Below are 22,286 nucleotides of genomic sequence, written 5' to 3'. Positions count from 1 at the left end.
TCCCTCCTCGTTTTGCTGTCGCAAACAATTTCTCCACTTACAATTGTATCACTCATAATCGTAGAGAGCACTCGTGATACCAGTTCTTCAGCTTTTAAACGTTCTGCTGTTATCGAATCATTTCAAGGATTTTATTTTTTCAACTGATTGATGACTATTTGAATTTCAGTTAATGTTGATTTCATTTCGTAAGATCAACGGCAAACTTATAACACAACTTTATGAAAAAAGGAAATGACTTCAGTTTCTCCATATTTTCATAGCAATAACCCGTTATCACCTACATATGGCATCCATGTACATCAAATCCACTTTCAACAAACGAATCAGGGACAATGTTTAGCAGATGACTTAATAATCAACTGCTAAATGGCATGTGAAAGCCACTGGTATACTGAGTCAAGACAATGAGCTAATAACAAGGGCTTTTGGGGAAAAAACGGTATATAATAACAACATGCAAATTCAATGCGATCTGCAGTGTAAAAGCAGTTACGAGTATACATGTACACTAAAATGTCATATTGTGTGTATACATTATGTTAAATGATGTAACTATTCTGTTATGTCCAATTTAACATTGTACAAAACATTTTTTCCGGATTTTTCACTTCCATATTTTCCAGATTTATTTGAATGTTTCAATATCCGGTTTAGCTTGGATTTTACATTTTTCGCGGGTGCACGAGCTTCAGTACAATTTGCCAGCCACTTTAGTTTACTAGTCACCTGTGCAGAAAGCCCTACATTTTTCTATGAGAGAAACTTCTAAGATGGTAAGTTAGACCTGACATTTATATGCAAATTATTCCACAAGAGAATTTACATATACATATTCTTGTTAACTCAAATGTTTACAACGTGTTTACTTGCGAAAGTGCATTTTTTGGTAACATGTTTAGAGTGCACGTTTGTGATGAAAATTCATAGCTTTATTGTAACGTTTGCAAAATATATGATAATATGGTTCATATTAACTTTCATGGTATTGAAGGACATAGAATTATGCTGTGAAACTTTTGGTGTGAATTTTGTGTGTGCATTCTGCAATTTTCATGTATTGATAGGAATGTTTTCCTCTAGCTATTTATGTGTAAGATTTTGTAGTTTCTAGGAACAGAAATTTTTCACTTCCTAGTCTGATGAAATTGTTTTTCGTACATTATGTACTGGTTTTCTAGAGTACAAGTGTAAAGTATTTACTGTAAACAATGTTACTTACTGAGGTTGATAGAGTATCTGTTTTATGAAATACTTATTTTTATACCCCCCGAACGAAGTTCTGGGGGGGGGGGGGGGTATATAGGAATCACTCTGTCTGTCTGTCCGTCCGTCCGTCTGTCTTCAGATTCGTGTCCGGGCCATAACTTCTTTGTTCTTTGACATAGACATACCATATTTGGATCACCATGAGACGATGTGTCGGGTACCTTCATGACCTCTATATGACCTTGAACTTTGACCTCAAGGTCAAAATTGATTATATCCTACCATAAAACATGGGTATATCACCATGAGACTATGTGTCATGTACATTCATGACCTTGACCTTTGATCTCAAGGTCAAAATTATAGGTTTATACATTGTACCATGGATTTGTGTTCGGACTATATCTTCCATTTTCTTTTACAAAGGCATACTATATATTTTTACACTCAGGAAAGAGGTAATTTATGCCTATTAACAACACCCTTTGGGAGAGTATTCCTAGTGAGCATTGCTCACAGTACCTCTTGTTGTTTTTGTATAATTACAGTAAATGACACCACCACCACACGCACACATACACATGTATGCGTACACATGTATGTTTGGATGCTTACTAGAATTTAATAAAATTATGCATTTACAATGAAGTTGACTTTGAACTTGGGGTATCAGTACAATTCAATACTTTTCTTCCAGCTGATCATAGTATCCAGTTCACAAAAATAAAACAGATTTATCTCTTTGTTTTTAATTATAGCAGCATTCAAATATTTTTACTTCATTACTCACTAGGGGCCTTCGTGGCCGAGTGGTTAGATCATCGCGCTCAAAATCACGGCCTCTTGCATCTGTCGGCGCGGGTTCGAAACCCGCTCGCGCCGGTAAGTGAGAAAGTTTCCCACTTTACTTTCGGGAGGTCGGTGGTCTCTTCCCGGTACATTGTATCTGGGTTCTCTCTTCCACCAATAAAAACTGGGCGCCACGAGGTATCTGAAAAATTGAGTGTGGCGGAAAACATCAATCAATCATTATTCACTATGGATTTAATTTTGCGGAAAAAAGATAAATCGTGAAAATTAAAACCACCGTCATTATTTCCCAATCTACAGTATCTCAACTAATTTGATATATGAGAGCATGTTCTGCATATGATCAATTCTTAAACAGAGGCAGGTTACTGAATTATAAATTGACATCACAGGGGTATTAAGAGTCGCGTTTGAAGTCAGTATTTCTAAAATTTGATGATCGATATAATGACCTTAATTTGCAATTACAGCCTTTCATTGGGTCGAATACCAATTGTTAGGCCGTTCTTTACATACTGATTTTGACTATGGATTGCCCCGTTAACCGGATAAACATATAAGGCTCACGGTTTGTGGCCGGTCAACAGGTGATGCTTACTCCCCATGATTATTTTATCCCAAATCCTGGTATGTTCAGAGATCTGTGTTTGTCCTTCTCTAATTTTATATTCCTTAATATATGATTTAACATTAATTGATTGTATATTTAACGTCTCTCTGGAGAATCTTTCACTCGTATGGAGACGTCACCATTGCCGGTGAAGGACTGTAAAATGCAGGCATATGCTCGGCGCTTACGGCCTTTGAGCAGGGAGGGATCTTTATCGTGCCATGCCTGCTGTGAAACGGGCCTCGGATTTTACGGTCTCATCCGAAGGATCGCCCCATATTGTTACCTCTTACCACAACCAAGGGGGAGTGCGTTAATGACGTTTTGCCAGGAGGGGGAGAGGGCATATAAACCACGTGTGTTCTTTCCATTCTTTACCCATAGGTGTCGCTGCTTGCTAACACATCTCTCGATGGGGCCTCCGTGGCCGAGTGGTTAGATTGATTGATTATTGTTTAACGTCCCTCTCGAGAATATTTCACTCGTATGGAGACGTCACCAATGCCGGTGATGCGCTGCAAAATGCAGGCCTATGATCGGCGCTTACGGCCTTTGAGCAGGGAGGGATCTTTATCGTGCCACACCTGCTGTGACACGGGCCCTCGGTTTGTTTTTTTTCGGTCTCATCCGAAGGACCGCCCCATTTAGTCGCCTCTCACCTCTGTCGTGCGGATTTACTTTCAGAAGGTCGGTGGTCTCTTCCCAGGTACATTGTATCTGGGTTCTCTCTTCCACCAATTAAAAATTGGGCGCCACCAGATAACTGATCAATTGTTGAGTGTGGCGGAAAACATCAATCAATCCTATCAGATAAGTCTAGTTTGATCCTTGGCAATAGGGGCTATCTTCTCTATATAATGTACCAGTGTTCCAAGTTTGATATCTGTCTAGCAAAGGGTTCGCAAGATATTTAACGGTCAGTATATTATTCTTCTGTCCAGTTTTACCTTTGACCATCATATGACCTCAAAATCAATAGTGGTCATTTACTCCTTATGATGTATCAGTGTAAAAATTTACCAAGTTTGATGACTGTCAAGCAAAAGGTTCTGAAGATATTGAGTGGACAGTATACTAGACTAAGTATTCCTACGTCCAGAGTCAATTAGCCCTTGACCTTTTGAGGTCTTGGTGACGTCTCCATATGAGTGAAAAATTCTCGAGTGAGACGTTAAGCAAGATATAATCAATCAATCAATTGACCTTTTGACCCTCTTCTCATTACCAACCCACATATAAAATATATCATAATCAAATAGATGGCTCTCAATATATTGTGTGGACAACATGTGGTTTACCGACCGACCGAGAGATGCACAACTATATGCCACCCTTCTTTGAAGGGGGCTATCGCAACAACATTAAGGCTTGTGAGCATCATTAATTCAGAGTCTTTTTAAAACAACCTATTACGAAATAAAACACTTCATTGAGGCACCTCAATTTCGATTTGATAATACATTGGTACTTTATGAATATATAAATTGGACTACATTAGAATGGGACGATAAATGAACTACTGATAAGGAAAACTCGACACGGCTGAATAAACATACACATGACCATCTCAGAATGGAATATGAAACGAATATGCTGATAAAGAAAACACTAAACGACTGATTAATGATAGAGACTGCGTCCTATTCATTATTATTCAGACGTAAAGGTTTGTCTCAAACAACAATTTATGACGTTATTGTGCGGATTTCTTCGCTTCCAAAATGATTAATATACTAATTCCTGTCCGTCATCGGCTTTTGTCGGATGTTACATCAGAAAGCTACCATGCTAATTACAAATTCCTTGTAAGGAAATATCTATATCTAAATACAGATTTCCGCCTACAGTATCATATGCAGATATAAAGCTTTTATACTGACAGGTTCTAAAGCAAATGGTTATCAGCGTCGCCAGCAATAAACGCAAGTTTTGAAGCCACTTTACGTCGTCAGCATCCGTCCGCGTCCAAAATATCTAGTGAACCAAGTTTGTGTAACATGAAACTACAATGGTTTTCATTCAGTTAAAGGACTTTGACAAAAGTTTCAAGTTAATGGCAGAGAGGTATCTCACGTAGCTGCAGAACTGTAGCTCTCTGAAAAAAATATTATGACGGAACAGAGAGCTACAGTTCCACCCCTTATAAAAACCTTTGATTTACGGCGCACACAAAGCTGCGCACAGTTGAGGCCTGATATCGTTGTATTCTTGTGTTGCTGTCTCATAAATTTAATATAAAAAAATTCTTAACAACATATTTTCCTACTATAGTTGTGTCCAAACATACCTTCAAATATTCATTATAGCCCCATACGACTCGAAAACTCCCAGCTTCAAATAATTTCGTTTGTTGACGTAGCTATGTTAGGTAGCCGGGTCGATTCGAACCCTGTTGTTGTTGGTATATATTCATAAAATTTGTTATAAGTTATATGTTCGCTCTTCATTTATTATCAACACGAATAATTTATAGAACTTAAAAAATAAAGTTTTTCTAAAGGTAGAATATGCTTTTGATTAATGATAATGCTATAAAACTCCTTAACACTCGTGTGAAAGGGATGGAGACCGGACCAGACAAATGAAAGCCGCATTGCCGTGAGTTTAGCTTTTTGAATAATTATTATTTAAAGGAACTGGAATGATATATTATTTAAAATATTTAGCTAAAATATTTGTGGGGATATTATTTCACATCTAGACGTTATTGTGCAAGTATGGAAATGAACCGGGGTTCGAATTGACCCGGTTACCTAACATGGCTACGTCAACACACGAATCATTTGAAGCTTGGAGTTTTCGGGTCGTATGGGACTGTAATGAATATTTGAAGGTATGTTTGGACACAAATATAGTAGGAAAATATGTTAAGAATTTTTTTATATTAAATTTATGAGACAGCAACACAAGAATACAACGATATCAGGTCTCGACCGTGTGCAGCTTTTTGTGCGCCGTAAATCGAAGGTTTGTATTAGGGGTGGGACTGTAGCTCTCTGTTCCGTTAAAATATTTTTTTTAGAGAGCTACAGTTCTGAAGCTATATCTCACGAAACATTTTGTGATTTCACCCGGCGTGTTACTGTATATCTCAGTTACAATAATTTTATGCGTGGGTCTCCTGTTTCTGAGACCTACCTTGAATCATTTAAAGCCAAACATGAGATGGGCTTACTTATTAATAATATATATAGATTTAATGAAATAATAAATTATGATAATATATATAAAACATCAAATATGGGAAACCCGAATAGTCTATAAAGTTGACCGGGTCCAATGAGATACCCGGATAGATGCAACAGTATAGCCGGATCAAAGACTAATAATTACCAAAGAGTGGCATCAAATCCTAGCCGGGTAATACATTACAATAGTGATAATTGATTGATTACCATCTTCTTGGGCTCTTCAGGCTCCATTCTGTAGTTACTCTCACTTTCTTTACCTCTCTCTATCCTCGTTTGTACCCGACTGCCGTGAATGTTAAAATGCCTGGCTTTTTATAGCAAACGATCAACCAGGGCCGAATCACAGTACGGTTGTCTCTCGCGGCACCGCAGTTTAGCGCCATATTTTGGAAGGATGAGTTTAGCGCCATATTTTGGAAGGATGAGAAATTTGTTCAACTTTAGAATAAGTTTTGCTAGGGGTATATTTGCACTATGTCAGAAAGCTTTCATATGAGTTTCAGCTCTTTTGGCCGCATCGTTTTTTAGAAGATTTTTAAATTAACCCCACCCTATTTTTGTGACTATCTCCCCTTCGACGAAGGCATGACCCTTCCTTAGAACAAACTGGAAATCCCGTCACCCAGGGATGCGTTTTGCCAAGTTTGGTTGAAAATGGTCCAGTGATTCTGGAGAAGTCGAAAATGTGAAGTGTACGGACAGGCGAGGGACAGCATGCGATCAGAAAAGCTGAGGTGAGCTAATAACAGGACCATCCATTCACGTGTGTAGTTTTGTTATCAAGAGAGGTAGAACTCTTCGACTTCATTTTGGGGTCACCAGGGAACGTGACACTCATTGTTTGGTGATGTGCCTTGCTTAGTTCGTGTTGTTAAATTGCATAGTGCTGAGACTATGTGTCAGGTTTCAATCCTTTTCTGGATAAAGATGAAAAAAATGAAGTAGAAGAAATGAATGAAATACATGTGTTCTCTTCATAGCATCAGGTCTTCTTGTCTTCGGATTATTTGATGATTGTCTTGTACTGCTGTTAACGATATGTTCATTTGGTTCATGTAATAAAATCAGTAGTCGTTCTATTCGAGAAAGTCATTACGTCAGAGAGCTTAGATGTCAACAAACCCACCAGCGAATCAATGGTGTCCTGGCACTCGACCTTTGCTGTTTCTGATGCCGACTGCAATGTGTCTAGACATGTTTAGAGTGCATATCTTGCCTCATCGAGGCAATCTGGTTTCCATCTCAATGTTCCACACGATGTTGTATGAAAGTCATGGCGGACGTCTGTAGCCTTCATATCTGGTAAATTACAAGTGTCAATACGGAATATCGGAACCATTATTTCGTCTCCGATTCCGTTACAGTTTTAATATTTAGTATGCTCAACAAGATCACGTTCTCTGTGTTAACTTGGGCAGGTTTTCAGTAAACAAACAGTTGGTTATAGATCTAGTGAGTTCAGGCACAGTTTAGCGTCGATTTTGAAAGTTAATAGGTGTGGAGCAAACGAAGAAAGAAAATGTCCGTTATATTTGTAGGAAAATCTTAGTTAGCAAGAAAAACAATTTACCCAAATCCCACAATCATAAAGGAGAGGGGGGGGGGTATGGAACGCCGTTACTGCCTTATAGTGTAAATCAGCTTTACGTTATGTCCATACCTCTTTACGTTCTGTGGTTACATCATTATCTTGTGGGCAAACATCATTATGTTAAGATAAACTTTCAAGGGATCGAGAGGGAGGTCTCCGTGGCCGAGTGGTTAGAGCATCGCGCTCAAAAGCACATGACCTCTCACCTCTGGTCGGTGCTTTTCGATTCCCGCTCTCTCTTCCACCAATAAAAACTGGGCGCCACCAGATAACTGAAAAATTGTTGAGTGTGGCGGAAAATATCAATCAATCAAGGAATCGAGATTGATACACATGCTAAACGGCGCGCTCAGATCTAGACGGTGTGCTTCCAGAGTTATTTAAAAATGAAATTGGATTAGGTATGGTGGCTGGTTTGTGCCATTTTACAAATTTTCGTTATTTCGAGACGAAAAGAGGACAACACGATCATCAGCGACTTTTCACATCTAAATAACGAAAAGACGACAAATTACATGTACTGGTTACCCGTTATCTTTTCTGTCCGATTTTATAGGAGTTCAATACGAAACTTCTTTTCTGTTGTGGATGATTATATAAATTAAATTTACACAGAAAGAAACATCTAACATTACATTATGGTGCTCTTGATACCTGTATTCTACTGAAGAAATCTTTTTATATAAACGTTGTACCAGCACGTTGAAACAGAGTGTTTAGGGGACCTGGTCAGTCACCTTTTTGCAATGTCCGTTGTTTAAACATACCTGTACAAATTACATATGTTTTACATACAAAGTTTGATTTTCCTGACCCCTCACCATTGGTTTTAATTTTAAAAGTAGTTGTGAAAGACAGTTGATGTTTGAAGTGCTGAATTGAAGAATACGTGTAGTGAACTAATCCCCCCTTACGATTTATAAGATGAAAGGTGGAGATAACGAACAGTGATCAATCTCATAACTCCCATAAACAATACAAAATAAGATATTGGTACTTGGGAAGAAGTACTTTCTTGATTTTCACGAATTTTTAACTTAAGTGTGAAGTGAACTACGTGCCTATATTATCTCAATACCAAGAATGAATTGTTATACTCGGAGCTTCCTGCAATTTAGTCTATTAGACTTTTACATGTAGTACTTTTCAATTGAATATTTTTACGCCAAACTAATATTTTGCAATATCTAAATAATTATGAATTCAAATATGAACACTGGTGTCGCTCTTGTAAGTTTACATTGTAAATGCAAAATTTTGAAATTGATGAATGCTTGTAAGCTAACACTTAGTGATCAATTTTCTTTCCTTCTGTGAAATGACAATGTACATCGAAACAGAACAGGACTCTCTCTCTCTCTCTCATAGTGCAATTCTGTCCTCACAACTTCTGTTCTTTGGTTGAAATTTGTCTTCACTTTACACCTCTCTCTCTCTCTCTCTCTCTCTCTCTCTCTCTCTCTCTGTGTGTGTGTGTACATACAAATTCACGGTTAATAATTGTGAATCCCGAAGAGACAACAATTCTTTAAAGCTGCACTATTTCCCCTTGTATAATTTTTTGTGTAATCAAATGTCTATTTTGGATTGTGCATGTCATACCCGTATTTTCACCCCAAAGAGGTATATTATCTATTATTATTCTTGTTTGTATATAATTACATGTAGCTATTAATTCTTTTTATACCGGTAGAAGGTCAATCTCTAAAGCTTACAAAAAGCGTGAAACGATTACATAAATCGAAATTGGGATGGGATAGACAAGGAATCCACATATTTCGGAGAAAATATCGCAGCAAAAAAATCACAAACAGGGAGGTTAGTAGTGTCCATACTTCAGGTGACTGTGGACTCACCCGGTTCAGCGTGCCGCAGTTTGTATAATGGAATCGCAACAAATTGTAATTGCCAAGATAAAAATGGAGCTTGTTCTTTTGTTTTGTAGATTTACCATCTCGCAATTCGTTTGTGGACATAGATAGCGGTCCACATTTGATGCATTTTCTAGGCAAGCATGTTGTATGCATTACTTGTGTATATACACTGTGTTTTATACATGTAAGCATTGAATGCGTTGTATATATACAATGCACTTTGTGTATTTCATTCTATCAGTATGATTTATCCGCGTTTATTTCATCGAAATAACGAAAAGAAGACACATATTTGAAATGGCACCAAAGAGAAAATGAAGGAAAAAACGCCGTCTGGATTTGAGTGCACCATGTTGCATCTATATCAATCTCGATCACTTGAAAATTTATCAAAACATAATGATGTTTGCACATAACGTAAATTGGTATCGACATAACGTAATGATGTAACCACATAACGTAAAGTTGTAACCATATCACTTAATATTGTTACGACATAACTTAATGATGTAACCACATAACGCAAAAAATTATCGACATAGCGTAATGATGTAACTACATCATATAATGATTGATTGAATATTGTTTAACGTCCCGCTCGAGAATATTTCACTCATATGGAGACGTCACCATTGCCGGTGAAGAGCAGCAAAATTTAGGCCTATGCTCGGCGCTTATGGCTATTGAGCAGGGAGGGTTATATATCGTGCCACACCTGTTGTGACACGGGTCCTCGGTTTTTATGGTCTCATCCGAAGGACCGTCCCATTTAGTCGCCTCTTACATCAAGCAAGGGGGTACTGAGGACCTAATCTACCCGCATCCCAACGGGACTAATGATGTATCGACATAATGTAATGATGTAACTACATAACATAATGATTTAACCACATAATGTAAAGCGGTATCGACATAACGTAAGGCTGAATTACACTATAAGGCAGTAATGGCGTTCCATGAAGGAGGGTATCCTTCAGTACACGTATGAGTTCAATTCATCGGTTCAACCTTGCATTTACACTACCATTCATCGCCACTATAACAAGTGACCACCTAATAAATTGATCCTTGCATGTACTAATAACAAACGTATGTGATAATAACGCAATAAGTACGATGTCACATGTCAAGAAAACGAGGGGGGGGGGGTTACATGTTGCTGCCTGTACGTGTCTTGAGATCGATACATAAATTATCTGATTATTTATTATCATTTCAGTCATAGCGGTAGGTTGTATATATATATATATATATATATATATATAATATATATATATATATATATATATATATATATATATAAAGCACTAAATAATCACAATTAGGTACTGAAAATTTTCGCCCCAGCCCAGGGTCGAACCAGCGACATACGGAACCCACCACTTAGCAAGATTGTCAAACCAGTGCGTAAGTCCACTCGGCCACAACGACTTCCCTATAGTTTGAAGTTGATCAGTCAAAGCTGTTCATATAATCGTGCGGACAAATTTCTCACTAAAGAAAAGGAATAATAAGAAAAAAAGAATAACAATAAGAATAATAACGAGCTATAACTGTGTTGAGATGCCAACACAAATGTCTCCGGACACCTCTCCATGTCAGAGATACTTTTTGATGCCAGATATGCACTCAGGATTCTCAAAAAACCCTAAAAACTAAATTTGGTTGAAATCCGAGGGACTTCATTTTTGGCCGCCATTTTCTTCAATGGCGGCCATTTTGAAACATTGAAAATTGATTGGAAGGAAATACTGAAGATAGAAATGAATTGTGAACCCTCCATTTACCCCAAAACCAAAATGTTGTAGAGATTTTAACACTTTCAAAAATTTCGGTATATGGCGACCATTTTGAAAATGGCGGCTCAAAAAAAAATTCGATGGTGGAAATGGACTCGGGGTCACCAAATTACCCTAAAAATATAATTTGGTTGAAATCCAACAACCTTGATTTTTTGACGTTTTTTGGCCGCCATTTTGAAACGGCGGCCATTTTGAAAAGTTGATTACACCCCTCCTAGTGACCCCCTATCAGCTCATAAAGTTTGAAGTGGATCAGTCGAAGCATGTTCATAAAATCGCGCGGACAAATTTCTCACTAAAGAAGAGGAAAAATAAGAAGAAAATAATAATAACTAGAAATGATCTCGTTGCGAGCAACGAATAGGTCTTCCGTCCAATTTCTGACGAGATAGGACCTTGACTGGAAGAATTCAATTAGAGAATTAGTGAAGAACAACTATACATGAAAGAAATAAACACGTACATGTAAGACGTGATTTATCAATTGTAAACAATGTCGGTTTTGTTTCATTCACTTTCGAGTATCTCGGGAGTCCATAAAACGACTAAAAATTCCAATTGTACTAAAAATTTCCATAAAAAATACTGAGTTTTTGGACAACTTCCGGTTTCGAACAACCAACTTCCGGTGGAAATGATATGACTTATTACACTCTATTAAATTATTTTATGAAGATTAGAATTTAAAAAATGAAATATTACATATTTTTATGGTACTTCCGGCGGATGACGGAAGTGATAGCAAGTAAGTTGAAACACGTATGTCACATCTACAAGTCACTATCTAACTTTCCTGAAAGCTTCAAGACTCAATCTTTGAGTATTTATGAGAAAACACTTGGAGAAAACCCCCCGGAAATCATACATATTTAACGAACGGAAGTGAATTTTGAAAAAAAAAACAACAATAATTCACTATACTCTGAAGATGGATAATGTCAATTATATATGTGAAAATCACAAAAACACTTGCTTTATAAGCGAGAGATATGATAGCAAAGAAAAACCATTTTTCCGCAGTTTTTCTCTAAAAACCGGAAGTTGCTGGTTAAACTTCCGGTAAGGTTAACATTTTCTGAAACGCCGCAAGAGACCTGATTAATCTATGCAAGTTTTGTTTCAAAAGCATAATTTTGAAATTTGAAGTTTCTTTTGTTCACTTCCGGTGACGGCCGGACGTGACGGATGACAATGATAAACCTTTATTACACAGCTACAGTTTACCATCTATCATCCCTGAAAGTTTGAAGACTCAATCTTTAATGATGAGAAAACGCCCGGACAAAATCTCATTTGAAAAACGGTAATTCGGCCGTAACTTGCGATCGGAAGTGAATTTTGAAATAGTATTAAAGCGTTCTATTGATATTAATAATGTCAATATTATCTGTAAATATCGTATTAAAATGTTGATAAATAAGCGAGATATACAAGAACAAAGAAACACCAATTTTTCGAAGTTTTTCTCTAAAAACAGGAAGTTGCCGCAAGAGACCTAATTAATCTATGAAAGTTTTGTTTCAAAAGCATAATTTTGAAATTTGGCGTTTCTTTTGTTCACTTCCAGTAACGGCCGGAAGTGACGGATGACAATGATAAACCCTTATTACAGAGCTTCAAGTCACCATCTATCATCCCTGAAAGTTTATAGACTCAATCTTAAATCGTTTATGACAAAAAAGCCGGACAAAATATCATTTGAAAAAAAAGAAATTCGGCCACAACTTGTGACCGGAAGTGAATTTTGAAATAGTGGTGCAGGGTTCTCTTGAGATGCATAATGTCAATAATATATGTAAATATCGTATTAAATGGTTCATAAATAAACGAGATATACGAGGACAAAGAAAGATCGTTTTTTAAAAGTTTTTCTCTAGGAACCATTTTTCTGAAGTTTTTCTCTAAAAACCGGAAGTTGCTGGTTAAACTTCCGGTAAGTCTAACATCTTCTGAAATGCCGAAAGAGACCTAACTATTGTATACAAGTTTTGTTTCAAAAGCATAATTTTGAAATTTGACGTTTCTTTTGTTCACTTCCGGTGACGGCCGGAAGTGACAGATGGCAAAAATAATACCTTATTGCACAGCTACAAGTCACCGTCTATCATCCCTGAAAGTTTCAAGACTCAATCGTTAACCGTTTATGAGATATCGCCCGGACAAAATGTCATTTTAAAAATGGAAATTCGGCCGTAACTCTCTACCGGAATTGATTTTCGAAAAAAGAAAAAAATTGAATTTAGATCCAATTACGTTGCATTGTTCCTCATAGTTTCATAAAAATTTGTCTAGCCGTTTTCGAGAAATCGCGTTCACAAAATCGGTAAGAAAAAGAATAATAACTAGTAATCCTAATTGTTCGCGAACAATTAGAGGTCTTTCCACCTTTTCAGACATTCAAACAACGTCTCTGAATACAAAAAAATCTGTACTTTATATGCTTTAGACGGTATGAAAATTGTTTATTTTCAAATTTTCTAGATTACCTTGACTTTGACCTAATTTTCAAGGTCAAAGGTCAGGGATATCACTTCAATTGGTCCTGTCTTCCTACGACAAACACTTTAGGAGTTGTAAATTTCTACGCGAAATCGAAAACTTTCAAGGGCATTAATTCCCGTTACGGATCGACGAACCATCAAAAACAGGAAGTCATCTTTTATAATTGATCAGGCAATAAGTTTAGTGAACATTTCGTGTTCGTACCATTTACGGTTTTCATACTGTAGTGATAACAATGGTTTTTACGCAAGTCGTTGTAAATCGAAGAAAGGTCAAAGTTCAGAGTCGTAATGCAATGCGTTGGAATAAGTCGGTTAGTGACTACTTGAACATATAATACCTTATCTGTAATTTCTATGCTTTTGACTGTATGAAAAGTGCTTATTTTCAGATGACCTTGACCTTTGACCTTGAAATGATTTTCAAGGTCAAAGGTCAAGTATTCCACTCCAGTTGGTTCCGTCTTTCTACAACTTATATTTTAGGAGTTTTTAATTTTTCCGTAAAAATCGTAAACTTTCAGGGCCATTAACTCCCTTTAGGGATCACCGAAAACTTAAAAGTAAACACTACAACGTTTCAGCTTGATTGACTAAAGAATTTAGTGAAAGTTTCATGCTCTTATCGTTTACGGTTTTCGAGGTGAACAAGGGTTTTTTGCGTAAAGTCCTGTAAGTTCGTTAGGGGTCAAAGATGAAATACGCAGGGTGAGATCCGAGCATGTTTCAAGATGTAGAATATGATGGTTTACATTGTTTTTCGATAAGTCTTAAAACGTCAAGAGCTTCTCGTGGCGGAAAGAAAAGAAGACAAATAATAATAAACAGAACGATATCAAAAGGTCTTTCCACAGAAAGGTGGAAAGACCTAATAAACAGAACAATAACAATAGGACTTTCCACAGAAAGGTGGAAAGCCCTAATAATAAAAGAGGAAAAGAAACAACAGAATAACAAGGTCTTCCGTTGAAACGGAAGACCTTAATAATAGAGGAAAAGAAACATAAGACTTCCGTTGAGACGGAAGACCTTAATAAGAAACGGAGCAAAAACAATATGTCTCCGACACTTTGTGTTCGGAGACATAATCAAACTCTCTATCATATATTTTCCTAACCAACATTTTATTATTACAAATGCATTTCTAAAAACTCAAAGCATCAACTTTGAAGGAAAATCAACCATTTATATTCCAGCATATATATACACATTTTAAGGAAATAAGTTTGAGTGTAATTAATTTTCCAATCTGTTCTAGCAGTCACCTGCATCGTTTACATGAGCCGGGAGAAATTCCTCGCCATTTATATACAACTTGTAATTGATTAAGGACACCCTCTGCCCCTTTCGCCTGGGGGTAACTTCTTGGGATACTGTTCCTGAATCTTGTAACCTGTTCCTGACAGTTTTCTTACTTGAGATCGCACATTCTCTTTTATCCAGTAGGAGCTAAACTTTCAATATTGAAACGTGGTAGGACTATTACCCTGAGCCGTGTTTAGCCTCCCAGCAATGAAATTACAATGGTCATCCTCCCAAATCACCGTTTCGTTAACTTGACACGAGATTATATGACCGAGTATCTCACTAAAGAATAATCCACCCTTACAATGCCTCCCGGAAGAAGAAAAAAAGAATCATTACGAAGGGACACCGGAATTAGATCACTAGGTTAAACGAGAAACCTATTTCTTAAATCGTGTTACACTGTTACCTCTATTTATCGGTCAATGACGATTATTCCAGTCATTTTATGGAATAATCCAGCTTACAAATATAATATGTGAATATAATAGGACAAATTGTTCCCATTGAAGCCGTCGGCTGCTTCTCGTCTATTTAAGCTTTTGTCAAGATATGAAACAAAAGTACCCCCAATATCTTGAAATCAGCAAAACTCTTTAATATTTACGGTATTTAAGCCTCCATTCAGAAATGGTATGTTAATACTTTCCCCAGTATTGTAGAAACCTATCGGGGTTTTCTGGTTGGCTCTCTCTCTCTCTCTCTCTCTCTCTCTCTCTCTCTGAAATGATCTGAAAAGTTTCAAAGGCTTAAATTCAACTCATTGTTTTTATAGGTGCGTCTTTTTGTAAGGTAGAAGGGATTTCTTATTTTTCCTACAACAAAGAGAAGAAAGACAAAAGAAGAAAAGAAATCAAACGTATGAGGAAAATATTTCTGAGGTTAGTTATATAATAACATACAAAAAACTAGGGGGGAGAGGAAGCGTAAAATATTAGAAGCTGTAAGAGGGGACTAAATGGGGCAGTCCTTCGGGTGAGACCGCAAACACCAAGGCCCCGTATCACAGCAGGTGTGGCACGATAAAGATCCCCCCCTGCTCAAAGGCAGTAAGCGTCGAGCAACCCTTCACCGTCAATGGTGACATCTCCATGAAAAATTCTAGAGCGGAACGTTAAACAATATACAACCAACCTACGTAATCAATGAGTGATCATTTTGCTTATATCAGCAGTTGCAGAATGTTAAAACAAATAAGTTTAATTCAAACAAGTTGATGGTGCAGGGATTTCAACAGTCTCGTTTAAAGTCAGCATTTCGCAAATTATATGGTCGTTATAACGATCTAGTTTGCCAATACAGCCTATCATTGGGTCAAATGCTGTCTGACGTGTTTCATACCGATTGTTAGACCGTTCTGGGCACTCTGATTGTGACTACGGATAACTCCATTTACCTGATCAAGATATAAGGCTCGCTTGGGTGTGACCGGTCGACAGGGGATACATACTCCTCCTAGGCACCTGGTCCAACCTCTGGTATATCCAGGGGGTCTGTGTTTGCCCAACTCTCTATTTTGTATTGCTTATAGGATTTATGAGATTGATCGCTGTTCGTTATCTTCACCTTTCATTCAATGATGCTTAACAAATTTTTTTCTACTTTTTGAAACTGCTAAACCTTGATATTGTCGAATACGACTTGTCATTATCTATAAATATTCTATATGTCTTAGGATTACTAGTTGTATATCTTTTCGTACTAAGACATATAGAATATTTATAGATAATGACAAGTAGAGGTCTTTCCACCTTTTCAGGTTTTCAGACATTCAAATAATGTCTCTGAATACAATAAATCTAATCGATGCTATAATGATAACAATGGTTTTTACGCTAGTTGCTGTAAATCGAAGAAAGGTCAAAGTTCAGAGTTGTAATGCAATGTAAAACTTATACGGAACCAATTTTGATGCACCAGATGCGCATTTCGACAAATAATGTCTCTTCAGTGATGCTCAACCGAAATGTTTGAAATCCGAAATAACAATGAAGTTTTAGAGCTATTATAGCCAAAAACAGCGTGCCAAAAAAGTGGAGTCAAATTCGTCTAAGGATAAGAGCTATGCGTGAGGGAGATAATCCTTAATTAATGCATTGGAATAAGTTGGTTTGTGACTACTTCTGCATATTATACCTTATCTGTACTTTATATGCTTTAAACGGTATGAAAATTGCTTATTTTCAAAGTTTCTAGATTACTTTGATCTTTGACCTTGACCTGATTTTCAAGGTCAAAGGTCAGGGATGTCACTTCAGTTGGTCCTGTCTTTCTACGACAAATACTTTCGGAGTTGTAAATTTCTAAGCGAAATCGAAAACTTTCAAGGGCATCGTTACGGAACGACGAACCGTCAAAAACAGGAAGTCATCTTTTACAATTGATCAGGCAATAAGTTTAGTGAACATTTCGTGTTCGTACCATTTACGGTTTCTATGCTGTAGTGATAACAATGGTTTTTACGCAAGTCGCTGTAAATCGAAGAAAAATCAAAGTTCAGAGTCGTAATGCAATGCGTTGACTTAAGTTGGTTTGTGACTACTTGTGCATAATATACCTTATCTGTACTTTATATGCTTTACACAGTATGAAAAGTGCTTGTTTTCGAAGTTTCTAGATAGCCTTGATATTTGACCTTGACCTAATTTTCAAGGTTAAAGGTCAGGGATCTCACTTCAGTTGGTCCTGTCTTTCTACGACAAATACTTTAGGAGTTGTAAATTTCTACGCGAAATCGAAAACTTTCAAGGGCATTAATTCCCGTTACGAATCGATGAACCATCAAGAACAGGAAGTCATCTTTTATAATTGATCAGGTAATAAGTTTAGTGAACATTTCGTGTTCGCACCATTTACGGTTTTCATATTGTAGTGATAACAATGGTTTTTATGGAAGTCGCTGTAAATCGAAGAAAGGTCAAAATTCAGAGTCGTAATGCAATGCGTTGGAATAAGTTGGTTTGAGGCTACTTGTGAATATGATACCTTATCTGTACTTTATATGCTTTAGACAGTATGAAAAATCCTTATTTTCAAAGTTTCCAGATGACCTTGATCTGATTTTCAAGGGTCAAAGGTCAAGTGTTCCATTCCAGTTGGTTCCATTTTCTACGACTTATATTTTAGGAGTTTTTAATTTTTCCGTAAAAATTGTTAATTTTCAGGGCCATTAACTCCCTTTAGGGATCACCGAAAACTTAAAAGTAAACACTACAACGTTTCAGCTTGATCGACTTAAGAATATAGTGAAAGTTTCATGCTCTTATCATTTATAGTTTTCGAGGTGAATCGATAACAAGGGTTTTTTTGCGTAAAGACCCATAAATTCGTTAGGGGTCAAAGATCAAGTACGCAGGGTGAAATCTAAGCATGTTCCAAGATGTCGAATATGATGGTTTACATTGTTTCTAGACAACTCTTGAGGCGTAGAAACATATTTTGGCGGAAAGAAAATAATAATAACTAGTCATCTAATTGTTCGCGAACAATTAGAGGTCTTTCCACCTTTTCTGGATTTGTTTCTTGAACTTTGATCTTGATCCATTCTTCAGTAGGTCAAATGAGGCCAAAAAATTGATTTGGCTAGAAAAGAAATTCAAATTTGCCGCCTTGAGTGTTGTAGTGTTCAAATATTTGAAAAAAAGAGGTGTGGGTGTTGCATAGCCGGCACATATCAGGTAAAACTGTAATAGGACTTGTACAGGTGTTTGGGGTGACTTTAGACCTGTTAGATATGATATTTGGAGGTGCTAAGAAACCGGATGTGACATTTTCAGAGATTGCTCATGCATGCTGGGAGTCTGAGCCTCATGTTGATGTTGAGAAGATGGTAGGAGTCTGTGCACTGGATTTTACTGTGTGTGTTGTGGATTGTGGAATTTAATATACAGTTTGTAATTGCTCATCGTATGTGTTCTAATTCACGGAGACAATGTCTTTCAGTCTTTTCACCCAAGGAGGCATGCATATACGGATTTAGGCTTTGACAACAAACAACCAAATTGGTGGCTGGTGAATTAGAAAGTTTCTGAGTGTAGGATCTGAACGGAGAATAGGAGTACTGCATCCCATCTGATCCTGCAGATAAGTGTTTATTTGTTTACAATGACAGTCGGGATGGAATGTCAATGAGTTCAACTGTCGAGTAAAGTTACATCATCATTATCATTAAAAAAACAACAACAACTGAACTTAGTCTTTATTTTGATGCACTGGCAGACATTGATATCTTTTCTTGAATGCAAATGCAATTAATGTTTGATTTACAAGACAGTCAAGAAATGGAAGAAATTGGTGTAGGTCAGATGTGTAGGTGTAGGTCAGATTAGATAGAATCCTGTTGTTGGGCATGAGACCGGTCAAAATAGTGTATAAACAGCTGATCACAGACAGATCACTTGAAGGGTGGGGGATTTCTTCCTTGGGGATGACAGATGACCCACTTTCAAGGTCAAACCTCAAAAACCCCATGGGAGAGAAAGTGATTTTGACCCTGACCTCATTTTGAAGGTAAGAGAGGTCATGGGGCTTCGTTTAAGTGATCTCGCGTCTCTATCTACATCCGTGAAAAGGTTTTGGGCTCCAATGACGACTTCGGAGACTTTCGGGGGCGAGAACTGTGCGATAGTGTTTTATCGTGAATTCGTCGGCGAAGGTCTCGCCTCTCCACCACTTTCGGTCTAGTAGGAGTAGCGATAACGGAGTTTTCAACGTTAAGTCGTCGATATTCGCAGAGTGGTCAAAGTTCAGAGTTGTAATTCATAATACCGAGACCAGTCTAGAATTCCATGATGACCCATATGGTATTTCACTGCTATCTGAAGGGGGAAGAGGGTATAAAAAGTGTCATTTTCTGGTCTTTCGGGATGACTTTGACCTTGACCTATTTTTCAAGGTCAAGGTCACCCAACCCGTTCCAATCGGTTCGGTGTCTCTACGACGAATACTTTAGGAGTCGACAATTTCTTACGCAGAAACCGTAAAACATGAGGGGTACTAACTTCCTGAAAGGGTCCTCGAATCCTTTGGTTGAATTCCCATGTCAATTGGACCAAGTCACCTCTATGTTCTGGAAAACGTCAGATGCTCCTATCATTCACGGTTTTCGAAAAGAACCGATAACAAGGGTTTTTCGCGTAAAGTCCTCTAAGTTCGTTAAAGGTCAAAGTTCAGTTACGCAGGGTCAAATCTGAGCATGTTTTGAGATGTCGAAAAGGATGGTCTACATTGATTTTCGATAAGTCTTAAGACTTAACACTTTTAATCCATCTGCTCCTAATCAACTTCTGCTTGCAGATGTTCTCATAACAATAATAATTAACTTTTTTAACTTCAAAGAACTTTTTTTTTCATTACGTAAAAATATAATGAATGCATTTATAGTCATTAAGACATACACTATTGGGATTTAATTAATAACTGCTCTTATCGGTTATCATACTGATGATCAGTTTAAAAATAAATTAGTTCACAACTAAAATTACTGTGACATATTTTTAACATCACAATCAAGATATATAATTCATAAAAAATGTGCAGAAATTCTGTCCCAACCATTAAATACTTTGGGCAAAAAAGACACATTTGTGTTAAATTTTGAGGGCAATAAAGGTGGCAACAGATTTTTTTAATTCAAAATGATTTCAGGTAATATACACACTTTCTTCAAAAGGAGATAGATCTGAACTCGTAATTGATTTTAGTAACATTGATAGCATACACATATATAACTTGCACTACAAAATTTGATAGATAATGTTTTTGAAATGTACCTTAAATTTTTTCAGAAAAATGTGATGTTTTCTTTAAAAAAAAAGGGGGGTGGGGGTATGGAACAAGTAGAAAATTACTTAATTGGCTTTAGACCTGGCATGACAATGACAATGAACTTTATTCTCATAAACTGTAACTCAGTGCAGAGAAAATACATATGTACAAGGTGTACAAACAATATAATAGACAGCATTTAATAATGCTTGAAGAAGGGATTATAATTAACCAAGAGAGCCAACTCTCTCAATTATATTATCTAACAATTTACAAATTTTGCTAAGTTGATTAATATTTGTCACATTAAAACAACTTGTAAAGGTGAACTTTAATGGGCTAGAAATTGTGACTGCTGCTTAATTCACAAGGCTATGTAATAATACAATTGTAATTTATATCAGCAATTAGACAACTATGTATACATGAATTTGGCAATTCAAAATTAGTGTAACTCATCTATTTGTTGTGTTTCCTATTCATTTTGAAGTCAATTAATTCTACTCAAATATGCCATGAAAAGATCATGAAATTTATTTACTAAAAAGATACAATAATTTAACAAGGTAGCTATTATGATATATTCTGACACAAATATGACCAAAAAAAAAAAAACAATGATTTGAAAGTTTGTCCAGTCTATTTGTTTCTGCAGTTAAAGGTTCATTTAATATCCAAATATGTAACTGTATTATATATATATATTATATTCTTATTGATAGATGAAGAAGCTAGCATAATTCGACAAGGAGTCCGGTACCAGAAAAAAATTCCATGCATTTATTATGATTTTTTTAAAAAAAAAAATAGGCCTCTACTACATGGGTGTATATATATACTTTAGATATAAATTTAGTAACTGTAAAATTGTAACATCTAACTCAAATCTATTCTGTACATTGATTTATATAGACAATAAACTGTGAAGCCACTTACTGTCTAACATCTTTTCTTGTTCGTCGTGGAGACTAAACTAAATGTAAGTTAACTACTAGTATACATGAAGACGGGGTCGTGTCAAGAAGCCTTACACGGATACAGATAACGTTACCTGTCGTAAGATGAGGGGGGGGGGAGGGGGCATATACCCCAAACACACAAACAAAAGAGGAGACTAAGCCCCCATACACCATGCCTCGGGAGATCCTTTATGGATAGAACTTGGACCGAGTTTGGAAGATTTAACCAACGTATTATTATTAAATTAATTAACGTTACAACTATAAAAATTTAATCCATAGAGGATCTAGCCCAACATGAAAATATATTCTAATACAAAGTAAATTAGCGATATTCTGATGATAAACTGCAAATAATAAAAACTCTTTCGCACACCACGTCAACCAATCAAAATCAGCGTTACATCGGTAAATGCGAGTGATTAACCCGGTTTATCTATCGTTAATGCGAATTTAAATTTCTTTATATGTTTAACAGTAACATTACAACTCATATTAACGGTCGATAATGTAGGATAAAAATGTAAACTACTGTTTAACCCACTTTATCGACCGTTAATTCGAGTTAACGTGATACACTAACTTTATCGACCGTTAATTCTAATTAACGCCATTAAACTCGGATTAACGGTCGATAAAGTTAGTTTATCTCCGTTAAAGCAGGTTTA

General features: G+C 36.6%; 1 long non-coding RNA gene across 1 annotated transcript; it reads left to right on the top strand.

Annotated features, from left to right (window-relative positions):
• Positions 1 to 657: 657 nt before the first annotated feature.
• Positions 658 to 21,681, top strand: LOC125665597 (uncharacterized). The gene is made up of 3 exons (XR_007366279.2): positions 658 to 776; positions 15,669 to 15,774; positions 18,836 to 21,681. It is a non-coding gene; the product is annotated as an uncharacterized LOC125665597 (long non-coding RNA).
• The last annotated feature ends 605 nt before the right edge of the window (positions 21,682 to 22,286 follow it).

This window comes from Ostrea edulis, chromosome 10 (genome assembly GCF_947568905.1).
Source record: "Ostrea edulis chromosome 10, xbOstEdul1.1, whole genome shotgun sequence".
Lineage (NCBI taxonomy): Eukaryota > Metazoa > Mollusca > Bivalvia > Ostreida > Ostreidae > Ostrea > Ostrea edulis.
The sequence above is the reverse complement of the archived record's forward strand: the minus strand, read 5'-3'. Positions and strand labels throughout refer to the sequence as shown.